Source organism: Triturus cristatus, chromosome 11, assembly GCF_964204655.1.
Source record: "Triturus cristatus chromosome 11, aTriCri1.1, whole genome shotgun sequence".
NCBI lineage: Eukaryota > Metazoa > Chordata > Amphibia > Caudata > Salamandridae > Triturus > Triturus cristatus.
The window spans coordinates 1,145,594,617-1,145,609,519 of record NC_140594.1 but is presented as its reverse complement, the minus strand read 5'-3'; the positions used below and the strand labels follow the sequence as shown (position 1 = coordinate 1,145,609,519).

The window sequence follows — 14,903 nt, the reverse complement described above, 5'->3', positions numbered from 1 at the left end:
TGTCTATTCTACAAAATCCCTTTATAGCTAGCAGTTTATGCACTTTATATGGCCTTGCATGTGATCAGATGAACTCTTAGAATAATGAGTTAATGATTTTATCCATTTTAAATTGTTGACATATATTTTGTATTTTGATTTTTTTATTGGAATGGGAATGATATGATTTCAGATATTACTGATCACTTGTTCTGAAAATACCTTTTGCTAGTCTTTTTTTTTTTTAAATGACATCTCTGTTACTTTATAGCAGATGAACTGTTATTGATGTTTTTCTCATAAGTAGGAATTATATGATTCTTCCTATTTTACTGATTTCGCAGACGACAGCATGCAATAACTATTTTCATTCAACAGAAACTGACAAAGTACTATAAATAAGTAATTACGAATATATTTAAAATACACAGCTGTATTTATAAAATATTCTCACAGATATCTTTTGTCTTATGTCATAATTAGAAGAGTACATGGTATTTGCAGCAGTATCCCAGGTTGATATTTACACATAATAATGAAGCAATAAACAATGCTTTTTTCATTGTATTTAAATGTGCACTAAACCAATCTTATGTGGGTTTAAATTCAAATAACCACATGTATAGAGATTCAAAGTGCAACCATGACTTTGTGTTCATCAGTTGTACAGCTAAAGAGGTATTCTCATGAAAATGATAATAACAAACTCATTCTAAAACGTTTCTGCTGAGGAAAGCAGCTTACCAAAAAAAAATCTTTATAACTCAACACAGTCAGCAGAAAAAAAAAATTAAAAGTAAAAACTCCAAAAGTGGTGAGGAGACCATTTCAGTAAAGGGGCTTGCTTATGTGGATTACCTGACTGAGTTCAAATATACTAGCATGGAAGGTGTGTATGCATTCATGTGTTTGAAATTTAACAATATATTCCTACTCTCAGACATTTGTAGTCATTCACTTAGAGCAATAGATTCGCATGTTGGGAAAGCATGTAAATGCACTCCTGACATGATTGTGATCACTAATGTTTCCAGGAAGAAGCATAGATAACATATCTTTGTGCATAATTCAATGATGCCTAATATTTATAAAAACAGAGAAAATGCTTTTCAATTGAGCATTTCATCACATATCTTCATGTAAAACATTCAATATAGAAAATGTTATTCCTGCTTAAACAATATTCTTTTGATTACTCCAGAAAATCGATTGCTAATGTACATAATCAGGCACACTACAAGGACTATTTTAGAATACCTGAGAAATTAGTCACTTTCTCAAACACGCAAGATCTTTTCTTGTGAAATGACTTCAAATAGCTTAAACTCAAAGCCTAAGCAGAACTTTGCTTAAAAAATTCCAATTTGGTGTGGCATGTAAATCTTTCTGGTGTAGCATTTTAATTGGGAATTTTCTTGAGGATAGATTTCAAAAATTGAAAACCTCATAGCAGTAGACAAATAGCACCTATTGTATCACTTATTTTGAGAAGGTGAGATGGCATTGTCTCTGCTGGTTGAAGTTGGATTATCCTCAGCAGTTACAGGTATATAGGCAGCTAACACTGGCATTTAAAGACATTCACAATTGTGGTATTACATTTAATAATGGCACATCTATCAAAATATACATAGTTTACATAGAAGACGCTTACCTGTGAATTTCGATAATACACTGTCTTTTCCAAGTACACCATTTCCACCCACAGCAGAGACTTTGAAGGTGTACAGGTTGCCAGGTATTAAATTTGTGATGGACACATTTTCATACAATGTTGTTACATTTGATTCTGGATTCCCTAAAACTTGTACTAAATAGGTGCTTTTGTTGCCAGTCGGTGGTAGCCAGCTCAAAGAAATTGAATCTATGGTGATGTCTGTCAAACTTAGATTGTTGGTTACATTGGGTACTGAAATAGAAAAATAGAATGTGAAGTATCACTCAGAGAACCCTTTACATATTTGTCAGAAATATTTTTCACACCAGACAAACTAAAGAATGTTTTTTTAAAGTTACCTGTCATTGGGAAGAATTGCCATGATAGATCTCTAATAGAGTGAGACACTTTCTAACACCTCTGCTGCATTGATTTGGTATTCAAAAACTTGAAACTTGTACTAAAGAATATAAATTCCCAGAGAAGCAATAACAATATTTCCAATGACATCTCTTCAGTAATTATAACGTTTTCACAACCCCCAACTGTGAGCAACTGTAACTTAATCCCATTAACCCCTTGAGTGCCCATGACGAGCTGGACTCGTCATGGGCAGCGGTGGCGCTGTGCCCATGACGAGTCCAGCTCGTCATAGACCCCGCCCGCTAATGCAACGGCCGGCACAGGGCGGGGAAAGGGGCGGGCACTCAAGGGGTTAATTCTAGAAAAAAAATCCCACAATTTATAACTGATACTGTATTTAGGTACAGATGTAATTTATACTTACCAGACATTTAGCCTGCCTTGCAAAATATGTGTTAATCAGAGACTATCTAATATTGTTCAATAAAATGAGTACATATACATTGTGATTTAATGTGTGATGTAAAATGTTGATGATATGGAATGTTTCAAATCAGGAGTGCAGATTGTTCCAACTGATCCAGTTATTTTTTAAATGTCTATTCTACAAAATCCCTTTATAGCTAGCAGTTTATGCACTTTATATGGCCTTGCATGTGATCAGATGAACTCTTAGAATAATGAGTTAATGATTTTATCCATTTTAAATTGTTGACATATATTTTGTATTTTGATTTTTTTATTGGAATGGGAATGATATGATTTCAGATATTACTGATCACTTGTTCTGAAAATACCTTTTGCTAGTCTTTTTTTTTTTAAATGACATCTCTGTTACTTTATAGCAGATGAACTGTTATTGATGTTTTTCTCATAAGTAGGAATTATATGATTCTTCCTATTTTACTGATTTCGCAGACGACAGCATGCAATAACTATTTTCATTCAACAGAAACTGACAAAGTACTATAAATAAGTAATTACGAATATATTTAAAATACACAGCTGTATTTATAAAATATTCTCACAGATATCTTTTGTCTTATGTCATAATTAGAAGAGTACATGGTATTTGCAGCAGTATCCCAGGTTGATATTTACACATAATAATGAAGCAATAAACAATGCTTTTTTCATTGTATTTAAATGTGCACTAAACCAATCTTATGTGGGTTTAAATTCAAATAACCACATGTATAGAGATTCAAAGTGCAACCATGACTTTGTGTTCATCAGTTGTACAGCTAAAGAGGTATTCTCATGAAAATGATAATAACAAACTCATTCTAAAACGTTTCTGCTGAGGAAAGCAGCTTACCAAAAAAAAATCTTTATAACTCAACACAGTCAGCAGAAAAAAAAAATTAAAAGTAAAAACTCCAAAAGTGGTGAGGAGACCATTTCAGTAAAGGGGCTTGCTTATGTGGATTACCTGACTGAGTTCAAATATACTAGCATGGAAGGTGTGTATGCATTCATGTGTTTGAAATTTAACAATATATTCCTACTCTCAGACATTTGTAGTCATTCACTTAGAGCAATAGATGCGCATGTTGGGAAAGCATGTAAATCCACTCCTGACATGATTGTGATCACTTAAGTTTCCAGGAAGAAGCATAGATAACATATCTTTGTGCATAATTCAATGATGCCTAATATTTATAAAAACAGAGAAAATGCTTTTCAATTGAGCATTTCATCACATATCTTCATGTAAAACATTCAATATAGAAAATGTTATTCCTGCTTAAACAATATTCTTTTGATTACTCCAGAAAATCGATTGCTAATGTACATAATCAGGCACACTACAAGGACTATTTTAGAATACCTGAGAAATTAGTCACTTTCTCAAACACGCAAGATCTTTTCTTGTGAAATGACTTCAAATAGCTTAAACTCAAAGCCTAAGCAGAACTTTGCTTAAAAAATTCCAATTTGGTGTGGCATGTAAATCTTTCTGGTGTAGCATTTTAATTGGGAATTTTCTTGAGGATAGATTTCAAAAATTGAAAACCTCATAGCAGTAGACAAATAGCACCTATTGTATCACTTATTTTGAGAAGGTGAGATGGCATTGTCTCTGCTGGTTGAAGTTGGATTATCCTCAGCAGTTACAGGTATATAGGCAGCTAACACTGGCATTTAAAGACATTCACAATTGTGGTATTACATTTAATAATGGCACATCTATCAAAATATACATAGTTTACATAGAAGACGCTTACCTGTGAATTTCGATAATACACTGTCTTTTCCAAGTACACCATTTCCACCCACAGCAGAGACTTTGAAGGTGTACAGGTTGCCAGGTATTAAATTTGTGATGGACACATTTTCATACAATGTTGTTACATTTGATTCTGGATTCCCTAAAACTTGTACTAAATAGGTGCTTTTGTTGCCAGTCGGTGGTAGCCAGCTCAAAGAAATTGAATCTATGGTGATGTCTGTCAAACTTAGATTGTTGGTTACATTGGGTACTGAAATAGAAAAATAGAATGTGAAGTATCACTCAGAGAACCCTTTACATATTTGTCAGAAATATTTTTCACACCAGACAAACTAAAGAATGTTTTTTTAAAGTTACCTGTCATTGGGAAGAATTGCCATGATAGATCTCTAATAGAGTGAGACACTTTCTAACACCTCTGCTGCATTGATTTGGTATTCAAAAACTTGAAACTTGTACTAAAGAATATAAATTCCCAGAGAAGCAATAACAATATTTCCAATGACATCTCTTCAGTAATTATAACGTTTTCACAACCCCCAACTGTGAGCAACTGTAACTTAATCCCATTAACCCCTTGAGTGCCCATGACGAGCTGGACTCGTCATGGGCAGCGGTGGCGCTGTGCCCATGACGAGTCCAGCTCGTCATAGACCCCGCCCGCTAATGCAACGGCCGGCACAGGGCGGGGAAAGGGGCGGGCACTCAAGGGGTTAATTCTAGAAAAAAAATCCCACAATTTATAACTGATACTGTATTTAGGTACAGATGTAATTTATACTTACCAGACATTTAGCCTGCCTTGCAAAATATGTGTTAATCAGAGACTATCTAATATTGTTCAATAAAATGAGTACATATACATTGTGATTTAATGTGTGATGTAAAATGTTGATGATATGGAATGTTTCAAATCAGGAGTGCAGATTGTTCCAACTGCTCCAGTTATTTTTTAAATCTCTATTCTACTAAATCCCTTTATAGCTAGCAGTTTATGCACTTTATATGGCCTTGCATTTGATCAAATGAACTCTTAGAATAATGAGTTAATGATTTTATCCATTTTAACTTGTTGACATATATTTTGTATTTTGATTTTTGTATTGGAATGGGAATGATTTGATTTCAGATATTACTGATCACTTGTTCTGAAAATACCTTTTGCTAATCTTTTTTTTAAAAAAATGACATCTCTGTTACTTTATAGCAGATTAACTGTTATTGATGTTTTTCTCATAAGTAGGAATTATATGATTCTTCCTATTTTACTGATTTCGCAGACGACAGCATGCAATAACTATTTTCATTCAACAGAAACTGACAAAGTACTATAAATAAGTAATTACGAATATATTTAAAATACATAGCTGTATTTGTAAAATATTCTCACAGATATCTTTTGTCTTATGTCATAATTAGAAGAGTACATGGTATTTGCAGCAGTATCCCAGGTTGATATTTACACATAATAATGAAGCAATTAAACAATGCTTTTTCATTGTATTTAAATGTGCACTAAACCAATCTTATGTGGGTTTAAATTCAAATAACCACATGTATAGAGTGACTTGAAATAAGCTTTATTTCGATAAAGGATATCTTAAAAAGCACATACAAATATAAAAATGTACAGACATGTGACACCAATATAAGAACCATATACATATAAACTCATCATATCATATTTCATATTCCCAAGATCTTACGAGGTTTTCTATAAAAAACATGCAAACATTATAAATAGGACAATATTAAAAAAACATGCGCAAACAAGTAAAAGAAACAGCCAGGCTATTTAGCCAAGAACTGCAAGAGCTTTGGATCTTAGGAGCCAGGCCCACCTTAGAAATTTTGATAGAGCGCAAGCGTACATAGATCGCGTGTCTGATTTAAGGATACGCAGCGCTGTAAGGTGGTCACGTGTGCCCAAGGTTCTGCTTGGAGGTTTGAGCCAATATGATCTGGGGAATTTATATTCTGGGCATGCGAAAAGCACGTGTGCAATAGATTCAATTTTGGTTTTACAGAAAGGACAGAAAGGTGAAGTTTGGGAGGGAAATTTCCAGCGAGCGGTCAGCTCACGCACCGGGAGGGTACCAACCCTAAATTTGAAGTAGAGGGCACGGTCATATGGCTTCTGAATAATATCAAGGTAAGGCTCGAAGCAAACTACATCTTTAAGAAGAAGGAACTCAGTGGTGCATCTACCTAGTTGGGAGCTAGAGTTCCTTTTACCTATAACCCAACTCCAGTAGATTTTCTTTAACTCAGCTTTCGGGGGCGAAGTTCTGTTTATCCAAGCATCTTTAAGACCAAGATCGTAGAGAAGGGTCTTGACATCTTTCAGCCATTTAATTTTATTCCAAGAAGGCATAGAAAGTATTTCAGTCAGGCCCTCCGCATACTTAGTTAGCTCCGTGGTCCGCCAGTGCCGTGCCCAAAGAAGTAGGGGGCGTACTTTTGCCAGGTCTGACAGTGCATGGCACCCTAAGTCCGACAATAAAGGCACTATAGGTGTACTCTGTGGAAGTGCCATCAGTTCCTTGTAGAAGCTGGAATCGGATTTAGCCAGTGCCTCAATATTATTTGAGCCCCATAGTTCAGCACCGTAGAGTGCAGAGCTCACGCCCTTTGCCTTGTATATATCCAGTGCTGGGGCTATTGGCCTAGTTGAGGAGGAACGGTGCTCTCTAAGAAGGGCACCAGTGACCCTCTTGTGGGTTAAGAGCATCTTTTGTACATGGGATACCCAGCGCATGGTGTCTGTAATGCGGATGCCCAAATAATCGAACTCTTTGACCCTTTCAAGAGGAACTGCATTTAAGACTGGAGGCCGACCTAATTTCTTCGGAGGATTCAAAATTAGGTATTTTGTTTTGGTGGTATTAATAGTAAGGCCTCTGTCGTTGCAGAAAGATTGAAAACTGTCGAGAAGAGTTTGCAAGCCCATAGGTGTCTTAGACAAAAGGAGGGTATCGTCAGCAAACAGGAGAGTTGGAACACGTTCGCCCGCCAGGGAAGGTGCATCAGCCGGAACTTCCCGCAGATGGTCCACCACCCCATTCACATAAAGTGAAAAAAGGGTGGGAGCGAGAACACATCCCTGGCGGACGCCCCTGTTTACTGGGATTCTCTCAGTTTTCTGGCCCTGGGGACCCCAGCGTACTTGGGCGTAATTACCATCATGGAGTTTTATTAGCAGGGCCAACAGATAAGAGGGGATGTTCATAGAGGCCAGGACACGCCAAAGATTATCTCGGGGAACAAGGTCGAATGCTGTTTTTAAATCTATGAAGGCTAGATAGAGACTGCCCTTTCCGAGGAGGACGACCTTCCAATAGATAAGAAACAACCTAAAGACCTGTTCTATAGTGCCTGTTCCGGCCCTAAAACCTGCTTGATAATCAGAGAGGATGCCATTATCATGCACCCAAGCTAGTACCCTCTCCAGTATCACTTTCCCGATGACCTTCTGGGAGGAGTCGATCAGGCTAATTGGCCGGTAATTAGCAGGATCGTCACGGGCACCCTTTTTGAAAATGGGAACGACCTCGGCCCCCTTCCAAGATTCGGGGACCGGGGCGCCATTTAGGATAGCATTGATAAGGGTAGAAAGTAGCTTCCCCCAGTTAGATGGATCAAGCTTGAGGACATCTCCAGGAATGCCGTCCGGGCCAGCTGCTTTCTGCGGGATGATGGACTTGATAGCACTATGAACCTCTCCTTCCGTGAAGGGGTCAGCATTCAAGGCGTCCACGAGGGGGAGTAGGTCCTCGGGCGGAAACTTTGCCACATTCTCAGAACCAGTAGAGTATAGTTTATGAAAATGCTCGTACCATGCTATACCAGTGATATTATATGTCAAGAGATCGTGGGCTGGTCTGTTCTTTAATCTAATTGCGTCCCAGAAGACACCGGGATTGCGCTTGAGGGAGGCCTCTCTTAAGGTCTGCCAGTACTGCTCCTCCCAGGACTTTTTGGCATTAGAGACGGAAGTCTTATAGTCTTTCCTAGCTTTTTGAATCGCAGATGCAATCCCACTTTTTAGGGCCACTATTAAAGCAGATTTCATAATTCTGCAACTTTGCGTATACCAGCCGTTCTTGGGGATAGCTTTAAGCCCTCCCTTCGATGGGCCACCCATATTGTGTATTCGAAATATATTTCCCAGTTTGGAAATAGTATCTTGAAAGACAAAGGGAGCCCTATCGAGGGCAACCTGATGGGTATTTGGTTGAACCAACTCGACCTGTGAAGCATATAAGATTGACCTTATTAGTTCAACCTTGTCATCATTCAACATGACTTTGTGCCATTTGAGGCGCCTCTCACAGTTGGCAGGGAAAACCTCAGAGGTTTGCAGAGAGCTGGCTGCTCGAAGAATCAAGGACCCTTGTTGATCTACCCATAGTGATTTAATACAAAGAGATAGCTGATTATGGTCGCTATCGTGAGAGGGGATTATTTCCATGTCCTCCATGAATGCCCAGAGTTTAAGGTCGAGAAATGTATAATCGATCCTTGAGGTATGATTAGGCCTGTTGTAGGTGTGCGCACCCTGAGAGTCAGAGGGTGTTCTCCCGTTGGCCGCCCTTAGGCCGAATTCCAAGGACATGGTTTTCAAGAATACAACAGACTTAGTCCATCTCTTGATAGGAGGCAACGTTAATGACGGAATGCCACGTTTAGCGTCATCCTCTAGTAGATCAGGAAGATCTACTGAGGCTAGGGGCTCGAAGGAGCAATTGAAGTCTCCTGCTACCAGGACGTAAGATGCGTGATGGCACTTTCGCAGTTCGTCCTCTAGGAGTACAAGTGTGGGTGATAAAGCTCCTCCACTAAGGCCTCTTGCGTAAATATTAAATATATCAAGAGACTTATTCCCCTGGGCTCCCTTGAGGGTTAGACGTAATAGGTCTGGGGAGGCAATATGGGCCTGCCTAATGGTGCACCCAAGTGAAGTACTAACCCAAATCAACAGGCCGCCCAAGGGGCGTCCTCTTCCCGACAGGGAGGGAGTGGCTGGTATGCAAAAGGTGGTGTAGCCAATCATGTGGTGCGGCTCTATTGCCCAAGTCTCCTGGAAGATACAGATGCTGTAAGTTGTTATGAAGGAGTTCCAATCTGGGAGGTCTAATGTGTTGGCAAGGCCAGCTACATTCCAATTTAAGATCCTGAGAGAAGGAGAGATAGTAGATGTGTCTTGCAATGCAGGTGAGGTGGAATAATTAGAAGTAACCAGGATCGGGGTACAAGAAGAAGTCCGTAGAGAGTGGCTAGTATCCTGGAAGGTTAAGGTGTGATTGGGGCAGTGCTGTTGGGTATGAGGACTTGAACCAGTTTGAGAAGGATCCCTATCAGGATCAAAAACTACTTCGAGATCTCTTGAGATGGCATTAATTCCAGCAACTGGAGGAGTAGCTATCACTGCTGGGATTCCATGTCAATAGTGCTCATAGCAGCTATAGGTATCATAATATCTGCTGGGAGCAAAAATGGGAAAAGCTTTTTCGTTGGCGTTTCCAGCTCCCTTAAGATAACCATCATAGGATGATTGGAAAAAAGAAGGGTACAAATAATGAGGGTAAGAAATATCAGAATAAAAGTGGTTTAGGTCTAGACATCTTATGCCACTCATAGTGGGTTGTTGGCTATTACAAATTAATCTTGTGACCCGGGGGTCCCTAAAATTTATGATGACACAGTCACCAGACATATTTTTCGGTTTTTTGCCCACCCAGGATACCCTTCTGACATGAAGAACCTGCCCATTTAGGTGTTTTGGGAGTGGCCTATTGGCATTCAGCCAGTGTATTGATTTATTATGTAATTCAGTGTAGGATTCTGGCTTGGCGGCTTTAGGGCGCGGGACTCCAGTCAGAATGGCAACAAATGGTAGGCACTCCGGTGGAAGATCAATACAAGGTAGGGACTGTTCAAAACCAGTAGGGGGGGTTTTAGATTGAATTTGTAAGGATTCATTGGTAGATGGTTTTTGGAGATTCTGAGCAGATTCAGCAATGTTTCCCAATTCCCCGGGGGTTGGATAACTATTGGTCGAGCCAGAGGCTGATTTTTTATTTTGAGGAGAGCTACCCGAGGATAGCGTGGGTAATGGAGGCCTTAAGTTAGATGAAGTAGCTCCATTCTTTGAGCCCAGATTTGAGGCAGCATTTGGTTTCGACAATACAGCTTGGGGTATAGGTTCGTTAGAGGTAATTAAAGATGGATCAGTAGTAGTATCATGATCCTTACCAAGCTTTGAATGCAACTTGATTAGGGATTTAAGAGAAAAGAAATTGTCAAGAGAGGCCTGCTCAAATCTCTCGAGCCTCTCAGACAATAACTTTACTCTTTCCATCATGGGAAGTAAAAAGGATTTAATAGTTTTTTCAAGTTGACCAATCAGTGCAAGCTGAGGATCAAGGTCATTTTGGGATGCAGAGTGTTGAGGGAGTTGTTCTGCAACAGTATCAGTGGTTAGATTAGCCAGGTGAACAGGGGACGATCTTATCCTGAGAGGATGGTGTGTAGGTGAAGCTGTGTGGCCCACTTTCTTACCCGTACCAGTACGTGATTTACCTTTACTTTTCTTATGAGCTTTTGTCTGGTCCTCCCTGTTACCGCTACCCACTCTTTTCCTTTTGTTTGGAACAATTTTTGGGTCCACTACAGTGGGTGGCTCAGTAATCGCAGGGGTTGCAAGAGATGGAGTGGCAGTATTAGCAGTATTAGGTGTAACTTGAGAAGCAACTAACAGGGGAGAGTATGAAAGGTCCAGCAATGACACAGGGGCAGGATCGCTAGGACCAGGAGAATTTGTGTCTACACTCATCAGTAGGTGTGGTAAATTCCCTGTTAAGATGTCGACCGCTTGGGTGTTGGCTTGTGCGGGTGAAGCAGCTAGCGCAAATGCGCCCATTGAGGAACGCTTATCTTTTATAGCGTCCAGGGAAAGTCATTGCTCTGTAATTGCAATTTCCTTCTCTAATACAGAGCAGGCACGAATTATAAAGTGGTCAAGAGTGCCACTTACAGAACCTCCACTCAGTGTGCTTCCCCTGCCCGAGCGTGTGAACATAGCCATAGCTACCAGGTAAAAGGAATAATCACAGCGGGAGATGTAAACAACCAGTCTGTTATAAAAACACTACACCAGGTATGTCCAGCAGCAATGTTAACGTACCAGTCAGGGGTATGCTGTGGGAGCAAGAGGGGTGGCCCAGCCCGGCCTCCTTTGGCCCCTGACGGCCTCAGACGGCCCGCCCTTTGTCCGGGCTTCGTCCGGCGCCCACCCGCGCGCGTCCCGCGACGCGGAGAGAGCGGCGTTCTTTTGAGCGCCTCCGGGAGCTTGTGTGACGTCGGTGGGGCGCTAGGGCGCCTGGGAGCTGTAGTCTCCTGTCGCCGGGGCCGCAAGTTGACACAGCGGCAACGGCAGGGTTGGACACAGCAAAGCAGCAGCGGAACTCCGAGGTGAGCAAGGGAGGGCAGGACACCAGCCGTTTCCCCGTCGCAAATCAGGCTCTCGTCGATTGACAGGTCTCCAAATTCAAACTTCCCGCTCCACCGAGGGAGCGGCGTTCTTTTGAGCGCCTCCGGGCGCTTGTGTGACGTCGGTGGGGCGCTAGGGCGCCTGGGAGCTGTAGTCTCCTGTCGCCGGGGCCGCAAGATGACACAGCGGCAACAGCAACGGCAGGGTTGGACACGGCAAAGCAGCAGCGGAACTCCGAGGTGAGCAAGGGAGGGCAGGACACCAGCCGTTTCCCCGTCGCAAATCAGGCTCTCGTCGATTGACAGGTCTCCAAATTCAAACTTTTACATGCTTTCCCAACATGCGAATCTATTGCTCTAAGTGAATAACTACAAATGTCTGAGAGTAGGAATATATTGTTAAATTTCAAACACATGAATGCATACACACCTTCCATTCTAGTATATTTGAACTCAGTCAGGTAATCCACATAAGCAAGCCCCTTTACTGAAATGGTCTCCTCACCACTTTTGGAGTTTTTACTTTTAAATTATTTTTTCTGCTGACTGTGTTGAGTTATAAAGATTTTTTTTTGGTAAGCTGCTTTTCTCAGCAAAAAACGTTTTACAATGAGTTTGTTATTATCATTTTCATGAGAATACCTCTTTAGCTGTACAACTGATGAACACAAAGTCATGGTTGCACTTTGAATCTCTATACATGTGGTTATTTGAATTTAAACCCACATAAGATTGGTTTAGTGCACATTTAAATACAATGAAAAAAGCATTGTTTATTGCTTCATTATTATGTGTAAATATCAACCTGGGATACTGCTGCAAATACCATGTACTCTTCTAATTATGACATAAGACAAAAGATATCTGTGAGAATATTTTATAAATACAGCTGTGTATTTTAAATATATTCGTAATTACTTATTTATAGTACTTTGTCAGTTTCTGTTGAATGAAAATAGTTATTGCATGCTGTCGTCTGCGAAATCAGTAAAATAGGAAGAATCCTATAATTCCTACTTATGAGAAAAACATCAATAACAGTTCATCTGCTATAAAGTAACAGAGATGTCATTTAAAAAAAAAAAGACTAGCAAAAGGTATTTTCAGAACAAGTGATCAGTAATATCTGAAATCATATCATTCCCATTCCAATAAAAAAATCAAAATACAAAATATATGTCATCAATTTAAAATGGATAAAATCATTAACTCATTATTCTAAGAGTTCATCTGATCACATGCAAAGCCATATAAAGTGCATAAACTGCTAGCTATAAAGGGATTTTGTAGAATAGACATTTAAAAAATAACTGGAGCAGTTGGAACAATCTGCACTCCTGATTTGAAACATTCCAACACATCAACATTTTAAATCACACATTAAATCACAATGTATATGTACTCATTTTATTTAACAATATTAGATAGTCTCCGATTAACACATATTTTGCAAGGCAGGCTAAATGTCTGGTAAGTATAAATTACATCTGTACCTAAATACAGTATCAGTTATAAATTGTGGGATTTTTTTTCTAGAATTAATGGGATTAAGTTACAGATGCTCACAGTTGGGGGTTGTGAAAACGTTATTATAACTGAAGAGATGTCATTGGAAATATTTTTATTGCTCTTCTGGGAATTTATATTCTTTAGTACAAGTTTCAAGTTTCTGAATACCAAATCAATGCACCAGAGGTGTTAGAAAGTGTCTCACTCTATTCGAGATCTATCATGGCAATTCTTCCCAATGACAGGTAACTTTTTAAAAAAATTCTCTAGGTTGTCTGGTGTGAAAAATATTTCTGTCAAATATGTAAAGGGTTCTCTGAGTGATATTTCACATTTTATTTTTCTATTTCAGTACCCAATGTAACCAACAATCTAAGTTTGACAGACATCACCATAGATTCAATTTCTTTGAGCTGGCTACCACCGACTGGCAACAAAAGTTCCTATTTAGTACAAGTTTTAGGGAATCCAGCATCAAATGTAACAACATTGTATGAAAATGTGTCCATCACAAATTTAATACCTGGCAACCTGTACACCTTCAAAGTCTCTGCTGTGGGTGGAAATGGTGTACTTGGAAAAGACAGTGTATTATCGGAATTCACAGGTAAGCGTCTTCTATGTAAACTATGTATATTTTGATAGATGTGCCATTATTTAATGTAATAACACAATTGTGAATGTTTTTAAATGCCAGTGTTAGCTGCCTATATACCTGTAACTGCTGAGGATAATCCAACTTCAACAAGCAGAGACAATGCCACCTCACCTTCTCAAAATAAGTGATACAATAGGTGCTATTTGTCTGCTGCTATGAGGTTTTCAATTTTTGAAATCTATCCTCAAGAAAATTCCCAATTAAAATGCTACACCAGAAAGATTGACATGCCACACCAAATTGGAATTTTTTAAGCAAAGTTCTGCTTAGGCTTTGAGTTTAAGCTATTTGAAGTCATTTCACAAGAAAAGATCTTGCGTGTTTGAGAAAGTGACTAATTTCTCAGGTATTCTAAAATAGTCCTTGTAGTGTGCCTGATTATGTACATTAGCAATCGATTTTTTTGGAGTAATCAAAAGAATATTGTTTAAGCACGAATAACATTTTCTATATTGAATGTTTTACATGAAGATATGTGATGAAATACTCAATTGAAAAGCATTTTCTCTGTTTTTATAAATATTAGGCATCATTGAATTATGCACAAAGATATGTTATCTATTCTTCTTCCTGGAAATTTAAGTGATCACAATCATGTCAGGAGTGCATTTACATGCTTTCCCAACATGCGGATCTATTGCTCTAAGTGAATGACTACAAATGTCTGAGAGTAGGAATATATTGTTAAATTTCAAACACATGAATGCATACACACCTTCCATGCTAGTATATTTGAACTCAGTCAGGTAATCCACGTAAGCAAGCCCCTTTACTGAAATGGTCTCCTCACCACTTTTGGAGTTTTTACGTTTAAATTATTTTTTCTGCTGACTGTGTTGAGTTGTAAGGATTTTTTTTTGGTAAGCTGCTTTCCTCAGCAGAAAAGTTTTACAATGAGTTTGTTATTATCATTTACATGAGAATACCTCTTTAGCTGTACAACTGATGAACACAAAGTCATGGTTGCACTTTGAATCTCTATACATGTAAATTTAAAATACAGAGCTGTATTT

The 14,903-nt window shown here is 39.1% G+C and overlaps 1 protein-coding gene across 1 annotated transcript in view; it reads right to left on the bottom strand.

Moving 5' to 3' along the window:
* LOC146788601 (receptor-type tyrosine-protein phosphatase beta-like) overlaps window positions 1-14,903 on the bottom strand; it is a 484,586-nt gene that overhangs the window by 33,483 nt on the left and 436,200 nt on the right.